Consider the following 17,262-nt stretch of genomic DNA (forward strand, 5'->3'; position numbering starts at 1 on the left):
TTTTTGACAGCCTTAGAACACATATATGATTGATTGAATCACAATCAATTTTTTTTGACAGCATCAGAACACATATGCGTGATTGAATCACCATAAATTTTTTTTGACAACCTTAGAACACAAATCTGCATGATTGAGTCACTATAAAAAATTTTTGACATCCTTACAACACATATATGTAGGATTAAATCACCGTGATTTTTTTTAGATCCTTAGAAAACATATATTCATGATTGAATCACTATAATTTTTTTTGACTGCCTTAGAACACATATATGCATGATTGAATCATTTTGGTATTTTTTTGACAGTGTTAAAACACATATATGCATGATTGAATCACTATGAATTTTTTTTGACAGCCTTAGAACATATATCTGCATGATTGAATCACTATGAAATTTTATTGACAGCCTTTGAACACTTATATGCATGATTAAATCAGTATGAAATTGTTGACACACATAGAACACATATAAGCATGATTTAATCACTATATATTTTTTTTGACAGCCTTGGAACACATATATGCATGATTGAATCACTTCGATTTTTTTGATGCAGCCATAGAACACATATATGCATGATTGAATCACTATGATTTTTTTGACAGCCTTAGAACAAATATATGCAGGATTAAATCACTATGATTTTTTTTGACAGTCTTAGAACACATATATACATGATTTAATCACTTTGATTTTTGTTTGATTGCCTTAGAAGACATATATACATGATTTAATCATAATGAATTTTTTTTTACAGAGTTGGAACACATATATGCATGATTTAATCACTATGAAATTTTTCTGACAGCCTTGGAACACATATATGCATGATTGAATCATTGATTTTTTTTTTACTGCCTTAGAACACATATGCATGATCAAATCACTATAATTTTTTTTTGACAGGCTTGGAACACACATATGTGTATGACTGAATCACTATGAATTTGTTTTGAAAAACTTAGAAAATATAATTTGTGATTGTGTCACTTAAAAATTTTTTTAGAGCATTAGAACACATAAATTCATGATTGAATCACTATAAATTTTTTTTGACAACCTTAGAACACATATCTACATGATTGAATCACTATGATTTTTTTTTTACTGCCTTAGACCATATATATGAATAATTGAATCACTATCAATTTTTTTTTACAGCATCAGAACACATATGCATGATTGAATCACCATAAATTTTTTTGACAACCTTAGAACACATATCTGCATTATAGAGTGACTATAAATTTTTTTTGACAGTTGTAGAACACATATATACATGATTGAATCGCTATAAATTTTTTTTGACAGCCTTAGAACACATATATTCCAGATTGAATTACTGTGAAATTTGTTTGACAGCCTTAGAACACAAATGTGCATGATTGAATCACGATGGAAATTTTTTGACTGCCTTAGAACACATATATGCAAGATTGAATCACAGTGGACTTTTTTTGACACCCTTTGAACACATATATGAATGATTGAATCACTTTGAATTTTTTTTTACAAACATAGAACACATATATGCATCTTTCAATCACTATGAGATTTTTTTGCCAGCCTTAGAACATGTATATGCATGATTGAATCCAATTTTTTTTTTTTACAGCCTCAGAACACATATATGCATGATTGAATCACTATGAATTTTTTTGACACCCTTAGAACACATATACGCATGATTTAGGCACTATAATTTTTTTTGACAGCCTTAGAACAAATATATGCATGATTGAATCACTATGAATTTTTTTTGACAGTTTTAGAACACAAATATGACAGATTGAATCAGTATGAAATTTGTTTGACAACCATAGAACATAAATGTGCATGATTGAATCACTATGGATTTTTTTTGACACCCTTAGAACACATAAATTCATGATTGAATCTCTATGAAATTTTTTAGACAACATTAGAACACATATATGAATGCTTGAATCACTTTGAATTTTTTTTGACAAACATAGAACACATATATGCATGACTGAATCACTATGCAATTTTTTTGGAAGCCTTAGAACATGTATGTGCATGATTCAATCCATACAAATTTTTTTACAGGCATATAACACATATATGCATGATTGAATCACTATAAAATTTTGTTGACACCTTTAGAACACAAATAAGCAAGATGTAATCACTATAACTTTGTTTTACACAGCCTTAGAACACATATATGCATGATTGAATCACTACAAATTTTTTTTTGACAGCCATAAAACACACATATGCGTAATTGAATCACTATGGATTTTTTTTTACTGCCTTATAACAAATATAAGCATGATTGAGTCACTATAATTTTTTTTTGACAGCCTTAGAACACATCTGCATGATTGAATCACTATAAAAATTTGTTTACTGCCTTAGAATACATATATGTGTGATTGAATCACTACGATTTTTTTTTTATAGCTTTAGAACACATATATGAAAGATTGAATCACTATGAATTTTTTTTGCTGCGTTTAAACACATAGCTGCAACACTGCATCACTATGAATTTTTTTTGATATTCTTAGAACATATATATGCGTGACTGAATCACTACACATTTTTTTTAGAGCATTAAAAGACATATATGTCTGATTGGATCACTATAATTTTTTTTGGCAATCTTGGAACACATATCTGCATGATTAAATCGCTATGAAATTTTGACCACCTTAGAACCCATATATGCATGATTGAATCACTATGAAATTTTTTTGACAGCATTAGAACACACATATGTATGATTGAATCTCTATCAATTTTTTTTGACAACATCAAAACACATATACATGATTGAATCACCAAAAAATTTTGTTGACAACCTTAGATAACATATCTGCAGGATTGAGTCACTATGTTTTTTTTTTGAAATTTGTAGAACACAAATACACATGACTAAATCACTATAATTTTTTTTTGAATGCCTTAGAACACATATATGCATGATTGAATCACTTTGGATTTTTTTTGACAGCCTTAGAACACATATATGCTAGATTGAATAATGTGATTTTTTTTTACAGCCTTAGAACATACATAAGCTTGATTTCAGCACTACAAAAATTTTTCGACAATTTTGAACACATATATGCATGATTGAATCACTATGGATTTTTTTTTACTACTTTATAACAAATATAAGCATGATTGAATCACTATGAAATTTTTTTGACAGCCTTAGAACACATATATGCGTGATTGAAACACTATATATTGTTTTTGACTGCCTTAGAATACATTTATACGTGATTGAATCACTATGAATTTTTTTTTCAGCATTAGAACACATAACTGCAAGGCTGAATCACTATGAATTTTTTTTTACAGCCTTAGAACACATATATGCGTGATTGAATCACTACACATTTTTTTTAGGGCATTAAAAGACATATATGCCTGATTGGATCACTATATATTTTTTTGACAATCTTGGAACACATATCTGCATGATTGAATCGCTATGAAATTTTTTCGACAGCCTTAGAACACATATATGCATGACTGAATCACTATGAAATTTTTTTGACAGCATTAGAACACACATATGTATGATTGAATATCTATCAATTTTTTTTTACAACATCAAAACACATATGCATGACTGAATCACCAAAAATTTTTGTTGACAACCTTAGATCACATATCTGCAGGATTAAGTCACTAACGAATTTTTTTTGACAGTTGTAGAACACATATACGCATGACTTAATCACTATAATTTTTTTTGAAAGCCATAGAACACATATATGCATGATTGAATCACTATATATATTTTTTACAGCCTTAGAACACATATATGCTAGATTGAATAATATGAATTATTTTTTACAGACTTAGAACATATATAATCTTGATTTGAGCATTATGAAAATTTTTCGACATCCTGCATATCTGCATTAGAACACACATATGTATGATTGAATATCTATCAATTTTTTTTGACAACATCAAAACACATATGCATGACTGAATCACCAAAAAATTTTTTTTTGACAACCTTAGAACATATATATGCATGATTGAATCACTATGATTTTTTTGACAACCATAGAACACATATGGATGATTGAATCACTATGAGATTTTGTTGCCAGCTTTAGAACACGTATATGCTTGATTGAATCAGAATAATTTTTTTTTGATAGCCACAAAACACATATCTGCATGATTGAATCAGTACAAATTTTTTTGTCACCCTTAGAACACATATAAGCATGATTTAATCACTATGAAATGTCTTTGAGAACCTTAGAACACAAATATGCATGATTGAATCACTATGATTTTTTTTTTACAGCCTTAGAACACATACCACTATAATTGAATCACTATGAGATTTTTTTCAGCCTTAGAACACATATATGCATGATTGAATCACTATGAATTTTTTTTTAAAGCGTTAGAACACATATATGAGTGATTGAGTCACTACATTTTTTTTAAGAGCATTAAAACACAAATACGCATGATTGAATCACTATAAAACTTTTTTGACAACCTTAGAAAACATCTCAGCATGATTGAATCACAATGAAATTTTTTTGGTAGCCTTAGAACACATATATTCATGATTGAATCAATATGAAATGTTTTTGACAGCCTTAGAACACATATATGATTGATTGAATCACAATCAATTTTTTTTGACAGCATCAGAACACATATGCGTGATTGAATCACCATAAATTTTTTTTGACAACCTTAGAACACAAATCTGCATGATTGAGTCACTATAAAAAATTTTTGACATCCTTACAACACATATATGTAGGATTAAATCACCGTGATTTTTTTTTAGATCCTTAGAAAACATATATTCATGATTGAATCACTATAATTTTTTTTGACTGCCTTAGAACACATATATGCATGATTGAATCATTTTGGTATTTTTTTGACAGTGTTAAAACACATATATGCATGATTGAATCACTATGAATTTTTTTTGACAGCCTTAGAACATATATCTGCATGATTGAATCACTATGAAATTTTATTGACAGCCTTTGAACACTTATATGCATGATTAAATCAGTATGAAATTGTTGACACACATAGAACACATATAAGCATGATTTAATCACTATATATTTTTTTTGACAGCCTTGGAACACATATATGCATGATTGAATCACTTCGATTTTTTTGATGCAGCCATAGAACACATATATGCATGATTGAATCACTATGATTTTTTTGACAGCCTTAGAACAAATATATGCAGGATTAAATCACTATGATTTTTTTTGACAGTCTTAGAACACATATATACATGATTTAATCACTTTGATTTTTGTTTGATTGCCTTAGAAGACATATATACATGATTTAATCATAATGAATTTTTTTTTACAGAGTTGGAACACATATATGCATGATTTAATCACTATGAAATTTTTCTGACAGCCTTGGAACACATATATGCATGATTGAATCATTGATTTTTTTTTTACTGCCTTAGAACACATATGCATGATCAAATCACTATAATTTTTTTTTGACAGGCTTGGAACACACATATGTGTATGACTGAATCACTATGAATTTGTTTTGAAAAACTTAGAAAATATAATTTGTGATTGTGTCACTTAAAAATTTTTTTAGAGCATTAGAACACATAAATTCATGATTGAATCACTATAAATTTTTTTTGACAACCTTAGAACACATATCTACATGATTGAATCACTATGATTTTTTTTTTACTGCCTTAGACCATATATATGAATAATTGAATCACTATCAATTTTTTTTTACAGCATCAGAACACATATGCATGATTGAATCACCATAAATTTTTTTGACAACCTTAGAACACATATCTGCATTATAGAGTGACTATAAATTTTTTTTGACAGTTGTAGAACACATATATACATGATTGAATCGCTATAAATTTTTTTTGACAGCCTTAGAACACATATATTCCAGATTGAATTACTGTGAAATTTGTTTGACAGCCTTAGAACACAAATGTGCATGATTGAATCACGATGGAAATTTTTTGACTGCCTTAGAACACATATATGCAAGATTGAATCACAGTGGACTTTTTTTGACACCCTTTGAACACATATATGAATGATTGAATCACTTTGAATTTTTTTTTACAAACATAGAACACATATATGCATCTTTCAATCACTATGAGATTTTTTTGCCAGCCTTAGAACATGTATATGCATGATTGAATCCAATTTTTTTTTTTTACAGCCTCAGAACACATATATGCATGATTGAATCACTATGAATTTTTTTGACACCCTTAGAACACATATACGCATGATTTAGGCACTATAATTTTTTTTGACAGCCTTAGAACAAATATATGCATGATTGAATCACTATGAATTTTTTTTGACAGTTTTAGAACACAAATATGACAGATTGAATCAGTATGAAATTTGTTTGACAACCATAGAACATAAATGTGCATGATTGAATCACTATGGATTTTTTTTGACACCCTTAGAACACATAAATTCATGATTGAATCTCTATGAAATTTTTTAGACAACATTAGAACACATATATGAATGCTTGAATCACTTTGAATTTTTTTTGACAAACATAGAACACATATATGCATGACTGAATCACTATGCAATTTTTTTGGAAGCCTTAGAACATGTATGTGCATGATTCAATCCATACAAAATTTTTTACAGGCATATAACACATATATGCATGATTGAATCACTATAAAATTTTGTTGACACCTTTAGAACACAAATAAGCAAGATGTAATCACTATAACTTTGTTTTACACAGCCTTAGAACACATATATGCATGATTGAATCACTACAAATTTTTTTTTGACAGCCATAAAACACACATATGCGTAATTGAATCACTATGGATTTTTTTTTACTGCCTTATAACAAATATAAGCATGATTGAGTCACTATAATTTTTTTTTGACAGCCTTAGAACACATCTGCATGATTGAATCACTATAAAAATTTGTTTACTGCCTTAGAATACATATATGTGTGATTGAATCACTACGATTTTTTTTTTATAGCTTTAGAACACATATATGAAAGATTGAATCACTATGAATTTTTTTTGCTGCGTTTGAACACATAGCTGCAACACTGCATCACTATGAATTTTTTTTGATATTCTTAGAACATATATATGCGTGACTGAATCACTACACATTTTTTTTAGAGCATTAAAAGACATATATGTCTGATTGGATCACTATAATTTTTTTTGGCAATCTTGGAACACATATCTGCATGATTAAATCGCTATGAAATTTTGACCACCTTAGAACCCATATAAGCATGATTGAATCACTATGAAATTTTTTTGACAGCATTAGAACACACATATGTATGATTGAATCTCTATCAATTTTTTTTGACAACATCAAAACACATATACATGATTGAATCACCAAAAAATTTTGTTGACAACCTTAGATAACATATCTGCAGGATTGAGTCACTATGTTTTTTTTTTGAAATTTGTAGAACACAAATACACATGACTAAATCACTATAATTTTTTTTTGAATGCCTTAGAACACATATATGCATGATTGAATCACTTTGGATTTTTTTTGACAGCCTTAGAACACATATATGCTAGATTGAATAATGTGATTTTTTTTTACAGCCTTAGAACATACATAAGCTTGATTTCAGCACTACAAAAATTTTTCGACAATTTTGAACACATATATGCATGATTGAATCACTATGGATTTTTTTTTACTACTTTATAACAAATATAAGCATGATTGAATCACTATGAAATTTTTTTGACAGCCTTAGAACACATATATGCGTGATTGAAACACTATATATTGTTTTTGACTGCCTTAGAATACATTTATACGTGATTGAATCACTATGAATTTTTTTTTCAGCATTAGAACACATAACTGCAAGGCTGAATCACTATGAATTTTTTTTTACAGCCTTAGAACACATATATGCGTGATTGAATCACTACACATTTTTTTTAGGGCATTAAAAGACATATATGCCTGATTGGATCACTATATATTTTTTTGACAATCTTGGAACACATATCTGCATGATTGAATCGCTATGAAATTTTTTCGACAGCCTTAGAACACATATATGCATGACTGAATCACTATGAAATTTTTTTGACAGCATTAGAACACACATATGTATGATTGAATATCTATCAATTTTTTTTTACAACATCAAAACACATATGCATGACTGAATCACCAAAAATTTTTGTTGACAACCTTAGATCACATATCTGCAGGATTAAGTCACTAACGAATTTTTTTTGACAGTTGTAGAACACATATACGCATGACTTAATCACTATAATTTTTTTTGAAAGCCATAGAACACATATATGCATGATTGAATCACTATATATATTTTTTACAGCCTTAGAACACATATATGCTAGATTGAATAATATGAATTATTTTTTACAGACTTAGAACATATATAATCTTGATTTGAGCATTATGAAAATTTTTCGACATCCTGCATATCTGCATTAGAACACACATATGTATGATTGAATATCTATCAATTTTTTTTGACAACATCAAAACACATATGCATGACTGAATCACCAAAAAATTTTTTTTTGACAACCTTAGAACATATATATGCATGATTGAATCACTATGATTTTTTTGACAACCATAGAACACATATGGATGATTGAATCACTATGAGATTTTGTTGCCAGCTTTAGAACACGTATATGCTTGATTGAATCAGAATAATTTTTTTTTGATAGCCACAAAACACATATCTGCATGATTGAATCAGTACAAATTTTTTTGTCACCCTTAGAACACATATAAGCATGATTTAATCACTATGAAATGTCTTTGAGAACCTTAGAACACAAATATGCATGATTGAATCACTATGATTTTTTTTTTACAGCCTTAGAACACATACCACTATAATTGAATCACTATGAGATTTTTTTCAGCCTTAGAACACATATATGCATGATTGAATCACTATGAATTTTTTTTTAAAGCGTTAGAACACATATATGAGTGATTGAGTCACTACATTTTTTTTAAGAGCATTAAAACACAAATACGCATGATTGAATCACTATAAAACTTTTTTGACAACCTTAGAAAACATTTCAGCATGATTGAATCACAATGAAATTTTTTTGGTAGCCTTAGAACACATATATTCATGATTGAATCAATATGAAATGTTTTTGACAGCCTTAGAACACATATATGATTGATTGAATCACAATCAATTTTTTTTGACAGCATCAGAACACATATGCGTGATTGAATCACCATAAATTTTTTTTGACAACCTTAGAACACAAATCTGCATGATTGAGTCACTATAAAAAATTTTTGACATCCTTACAACACATATATGTAGGATTAAATCACCGTGATTTTTTTTTAGATCCTTAGAAAACATATATTCATGATTGAATCACTATAATTTTTTTTGACTGCCTTAGAACACATATATGCATGATTGAATCATTTTGGTATTTTTTTGACAGTGTTAAAACACATATATGCATGATTGAATCACTATGAATTTTTTTTGACAGCCTTAGAACATATATCTGCATGATTGAATCACTATGAAATTTTATTGACAGCCTTTGAACACTTATATGCATGATTAAATCAGTATGAAATTGTTGACACACATAGAACACATATAAGCATGATTTAATCACTATATATTTTTTTTGACAGCCTTGGAACACATATATGCATGATTGAATCACTTCGATTTTTTTGATGCAGCCATAGAACACATATATGCATGATTGAATCACTATGATTTTTTTGACAGCCTTAGAACAAATATATGCAGGATTAAATCACTATGATTTTTTTTGACAGTCTTAGAACACATATATACATGATTTAATCACTTTGATTTTTGTTTGATTGCCTTAGAAGACATATATACATGATTTAATCATAATGAATTTTTTTTTACAGAGTTGGAACACATATATGCATGATTTAATCACTATGAAATTTTTCTGACAGCCTTGGAACACATATATGCATGATTGAATCATTGATTTTTTTTTTACTGCCTTAGAACACATATGCATGATCAAATCACTATAATTTTTTTTTGACAGGCTTGGAACACACATATGTGTATGACTGAATCACTATGAATTTGTTTTGAAAAACTTAGAAAATATAATTTGTGATTGTGTCACTTAAAAATTTTTTTAGAGCATTAGAACACATAAATTCATGATTGAATCACTATAAATTTTTTTTGACAACCTTAGAACACATATCTACATGATTGAATCACTATGATTTTTTTTTTACTGCCTTAGACCATATATATGAATAATTGAATCACTATCAATTTTTTTTTACAGCATCAGAACACATATGCATGATTGAATCACCATAAATTTTTTTGACAACCTTAGAACACATATCTGCATTATAGAGTGACTATAAATTTTTTTTGACAGTTGTAGAACACATATATACATGATTGAATCGCTATAAATTTTTTTTGACAGCCTTAGAACACATATATTCCAGATTGAATTACTGTGAAATTTGTTTGACAGCCTTAGAACACAAATGTGCATGATTGAATCACGATGGAAATTTTTTGACTGCCTTAGAACACATATATGCAAGATTGAATCACAGTGGACTTTTTTTGACACCCTTTGAACACATATATGAATGATTGAATCACTTTGAATTTTTTTTTACAAACATAGAACACATATATGCATCTTTCAATCACTATGAGATTTTTTTGCCAGCCTTAGAACATGTATATGCATGATTGAATCCAATTTTTTTTTTTTACAGCCTCAGAACACATATATGCATGATTGAATCACTATGAATTTTTTTGACACCCTTAGAACACATATACGCATGATTTAGGCACTATAATTTTTTTTGACAGCCTTAGAACAAATATATGCATGATTGAATCACTATGAATTTTTTTTGACAGTTTTAGAACACAAATATGACAGATTGAATCAGTATGAAATTTGTTTGACAACCATAGAACATAAATGTGCATGATTGAATCACTATGGATTTTTTTTGACACCCTTAGAACACATAAATTCATGATTGAATCTCTATGAAATTTTTTAGACAACATTAGAACACATATATGAATGCTTGAATCACTTTGAATTTTTTTTGACAAACATAGAACACATATATGCATGACTGAATCACTATGCAATTTTTTTGGAAGCCTTAGAACATGTATGTGCATGATTCAATCCATACAAAATTTTTTACAGGCATATAACACATATATGCATGATTGAATCACTATAAAATTTTGTTGACACCTTTAGAACACAAATAAGCAAGATGTAATCACTATAACTTTGTTTTACACAGCCTTAGAACACATATATGCATGATTGAATCACTACAAATTTTTTTTTGACAGCCATAAAACACACATATGCGTAATTGAATCACTATGGATTTTTTTTTACTGCCTTATAACAAATATAAGCATGATTGAGTCACTATAATTTTTTTTTGACAGCCTTAGAACACATCTGCATGATTGAATCACTATAAAAATTTGTTTACTGCCTTAGAATACATATATGTGTGATTGAATCACTACGATTTTTTTTTTATAGCTTTAGAACACATATATGAAAGATTGAATCACTATGAATTTTTTTTGCTGCGTTTGAACACATAGCTGCAACACTGCATCACTATGAATTTTTTTTGATATTCTTAGAACATATATATGCGTGACTGAATCACTACACATTTTTTTTAGAGCATTAAAAGACATATATGTCTGATTGGATCACTATAATTTTTTTTGGCAATCTTGGAACACATATCTGCATGATTAAATCGCTATGAAATTTTGACCACCTTAGAACCCATATATGCATGATTGAATCACTATGAAATTTTTTTGACAGCATTAGAACACACATATGTATGATTGAATCTCTATCAATTTTTTTTGACAACATCAAAACACATATACATGATTGAATCACCAAAAAATTTTGTTGACAACCTTAGATAACATATCTGCAGGATTGAGTCACTATGTTTTTTTTTTGAAATTTGTAGAACACAAATACACATGACTAAATCACTATAATTTTTTTTTGAATGCCTTAGAACACATATATGCATGATTGAATCACTTTGGATTTTTTTTGACAGCCTTAGAACACATATATGCTAGATTGAATAATGTGATTTTTTTTTACAGCCTTAGAACATACATAAGCTTGATTTCAGCACTACAAAAATTTTTCGACAATTTTGAACACATATATGCATGATTGAATCACTATGGATTTTTTTTTACTACTTTATAACAAATATAAGCATGATTGAATCACTATGAAATTTTTTTGACAGCCTTAGAACACATATATGCGTGATTGAAACACTATATATTGTTTTTGACTGCCTTAGAATACATTTATACGTGATTGAATCACTATGAATTTTTTTTTCAGCATTAGAACACATAACTGCAAGGCTGAATCACTATGAATTTTTTTTTACAGCCTTAGAACACATATATGCGTGATTGAATCACTACACATTTTTTTTAGGGCATTAAAAGACATATATGCCTGATTGGATCACTATATATTTTTTTGACAATCTTGGAACACATATCTGCATGATTGAATCGCTATGAAATTTTTTCGACAGCCTTAGAACACATATATGCATGACTGAATCACTATGAAATTTTTTTGACAGCATTAGAACACACATATGTATGATTGAATATCTATCAATTTTTTTTTACAACATCAAAACACATATGCATGACTGAATCACCAAAAATTTTTGTTGACAACCTTAGATCACATATCTGCAGGATTAAGTCACTAACGAATTTTTTTTGACAGTTGTAGAACACATATACGCATGACTTAATCACTATAATTTTTTTTGAAAGCCATAGAACACATATATGCATGATTGAATCACTATATATATTTTTTACAGCCTTAGAACACATATATGCTAGATTGAATAATATGAATTATTTTTTACAGACTTAGAACATATATAATCTTGATTTGAGCATTATGAAAATTTTTCGACATCCTGCATATCTGCATTAGAACACACATATGTATGATTGAATATCTATCAATTTTTTTTGACAACATCAAAACACATATGCATGACTGAATCACCAAAAAATTTTTTTTTGACAACCTTAGAACATATATATGCATGATTGAATCACTATGATTTTTTTGACAACCATAGAACACATATGGATGATTGAATCACTATGAGATTTTGTTGCCAGCTTTAGAACACGTATATGCTTGATTGAATCAGAATAATTTTTTTTTGATAGCCACAAAACACATATCTGCATGATTGAATCAGTACAAATTTTTTTGTCACCCTTAGAACACATATAAGCATGATTTAATCACTATGAAATGTCTTTGAGAACCTTAGAACACAAATATGCATGATTGAATCACTATGATTTTTTTTTTACAGCCTTAGAACACATACCACTATAATTGAATCACTATGAGATTTTTTTCAGCCTTAGAACACATATATGCATGATTGAATCACTATGAATTTTTTTTTAAAGCGTTAGAACACATATATGAGTGATTGAGTCACTACATTTTTTTTAAGAGCATTAAAACACAAATACGCATGATTGAATCACTATAAAACTTTTTTGACAACCTTAGAAAACATTTCAGCATGATTGAATCACAATGAAATTTTTTTGGTAGCCTTAGAACACATATATTCATGATTGAATCAATATGAAATGTTTTTGACAGCCTTAGAACACATATATGATTGATTGAATCACAATCAATTTTTTTTGACAGCATCAGAACACATATGCGTGATTGAATCACCATAAATTTTTTTTGACAACCTTAGAACACAAATCTGCATGATTGAGTCACTATAAAAAATTTTTGACATCCTTACAACACATATATGTAGGATTAAATCACCGTGATTTTTTTTTAGATCCTTAGAAAACATATATTCATGATTGAATCACTATAATTTTTTTTGACTGCCTTAGAACACATATATGCATGATTGAATCATTTTGGTATTTTTTTGACAGTGTTAAAACACATATATGCATGATTGAATCACTATGAATTTTTTTTGACAGCCTTAGAACATATATCTGCATGATTGAATCACTATGAAATTTTATTGACAGCCTTTGAACACTTATATGCATGATTAAATCAGTATGAAATTGTTGACACACATAGAACACATATAAGCATGATTTAATCACTATATATTTTTTTTGACAGCCTTGGAACACATATATGCATGATTGAATCACTTCGATTTTTTTGATGCAGCCATAGAACACATATATGCATGATTGAATCACTATGATTTTTTTGACAGCCTTAGAACAAATATATGCAGGATTAAATCACTATGATTTTTTTTGACAGTCTTAGAACACATATATACATGATTTAATCACTTTGATTTTTGTTTGATTGCCTTAGAAGACATATATACATGATTTAATCATAATGAATTTTTTTTTACAGAGTTGGAACACATATATGCATGATTTAATCACTATGAAATTTTTCTGACAGCCTTGGAACACATATATGCATGATTGAATCATTGATTTTTTTTTTACTGCCTTAGAACACATATGCATGATCAAATCACTATAATTTTTTTTTGACAGGCTTGGAACACACATATGTGTATGACTGAATCACTATGAATTTGTTTTGAAAAACTTAGAAAATATAATTTGTGATTGTGTCACTTAAAAATTTTTTTAGAGCATTAGAACACATAAATTCATGATTGAATCACTATAAATTTTTTTTGACAACCTTAGAACACATATCTACATGATTGAATCACTATGATTTTTTTTTTACTGCCTTAGACCATATATATGAATAATTGAATCACTATCAATTTTTTTTTACAGCATCAGAACACATATGCATGATTGAATCACCATAAATTTTTTTGACAACCTTAGAACACATATCTGCATTATAGAGTGACTATAAATTTTTTTTGACAGTTGTAGAACACATATATACATGATTGAATCGCTATAAATTTTTTTTGACAGCCTTAGAACACATATATTCCAGATTGAATTACTGTGAAATTTGTTTGACAGCCTTAGAACACAAATGTGCATGATTGAATCACGATGGAAATTTTTTGACTGCCTTAGAACACATATATGCAAGATTGAATCACAGTGGACTTTTTTTGACACCCTTTGAACACATATATGAATGATTGAATCACTTTGAATTTTTTTTTACAAACATAGAACACATATATGCATCTTTCAATCACTATGAGATTTTTTTGCCAGCCTTAGAACATGTATATGCATGATTGAATCCAATTTTTTTTTTTTACAGCCTCAGAACACATATATGCATGATTGAATCACTATGAATTTTTTTGACACCCTTAGAACACATATACGCATGATTTAGGCACTATAATTTTTTTTGACAGCCTTAGAACAAATATATGCATGATTGAATCACTATGAATTTTTTTTGACAGTTTTAGAACACAAATATGACAGATTGAATCAGTATGAAATTTGTTTGACAACCATAGAACATAAATGTGCATGATTGAATCACTATGGATTTTTTTTGACACCCTTAGAACACATAAATTCATGATTGAATCTCTATGAAATTTTTTAGACAACATTAGAACACATATATGAATGCTTGAATCACTTTGAATTTTTTTTGACAAACATAGAACACATATATGCATGACTGAATCACTATGCAATTTTTTTGGAAGCCTTAGAACATGTATGTGCATGATTCAATCCATACAAATTTTTTTACAGGCATATAACACATATATGCATGATTGAATCACTATAAAATTTTGTTGACACCTTTAGAACACAAATAAGCAAGATGTAATCACTATAACTTTGTTTTACACAGCCTTAGAACACATATATGCATGATTGAATCACTACAAATTTTTTTTTGACAGCCATAAAACACACATATGCGTAATTGAATCACTATGGATTTTTTTTTACTGCCTTATAACAAATATAAGCATGATTGAGTCACTATAATTTTTTTTGACAGCCTTAGAACACATCTGCATGATTGAATCACTATAAAAATTTGTTTACTGCCTTAGAATACATATATGTGTGATTGAATCACTACGATTTTTTTTTTATAGCTTTAGAACACATATATGAAAGATTGAATCACTATGAATTTTTTTTGCTGCGTTTGAACACATAGCTGCAACACTGCATCACTATGAATTTTTTTTGATATTCTTAGAACATATATATGCGTGACTGAATCACTACACATTTTTTTTAGAGCATTAAAAGACATATATGTCTGATTGGATCACTATAATTTTTTTTGGCAATCTTGGAACACATATCTGCATGATTAAATCGCTATGAAATTTTGACCACCTTAGAACCCATATATGCATGATTGAATCACTATGAAATTTTTTTGACAGCATTAGAACACACATATGTATGATTGAATCTCTATCAATTTTTTTTGACAACATCAAAACACATATACATGATTGAATCACCAAAAAATTTTGTTGACAACCTTAGATAACATATCTGCAGGATTGAGTCACTATGTTTTTTTTTTGAAATTTGTAGAACACAAATACACATGACTAAATCACTATAATTTTTTTTTGAATGCCTTAGAACACATATATGCATGATTGAATCACTTTGGATTTTTTTTGACAGCCTTAGAACACATATATGCTAGATTGAATAATGTGATTTTTTTTTACAGCCTTAGAACATACATAAGCTTGATTTCAGCACTACAAAAATTTTTCGACAATTTTGAACACATATATGCATGATTGAATCACTATGGATTTTTTTTTACTACTTTATAACAAATATAAGCATGATTGAATCACTATGAAATTTTTTTGACAGCCTTAGAACACATATATGCGTGATTGAAACACTATATATTGTTTTTGACTGCCTTAGAATACATTTATACGTGATTGAATCACTATGAATTTTTTTTTCAGCATTAGAACACATAACTGCAAGGCTGAATCACTATGAATTTTTTTTTACAGCCTTAGAACACATATATGCGTGATTGAATCACTACACATTTTTTTTAGGGCATTAAAAGACATATATGCCTGATTGGATCACTATATATTTTTTTGACAATCTTGGAACA

Source organism: Nuphar pumila, chromosome 16 (assembly GCF_984573655.1).
Source record: "Nuphar pumila chromosome 16, dmNupPumi1.hap1.1, whole genome shotgun sequence".
NCBI classification, from domain to species: domain Eukaryota; kingdom Viridiplantae; phylum Streptophyta; class Magnoliopsida; order Nymphaeales; family Nymphaeaceae; genus Nuphar; species Nuphar pumila.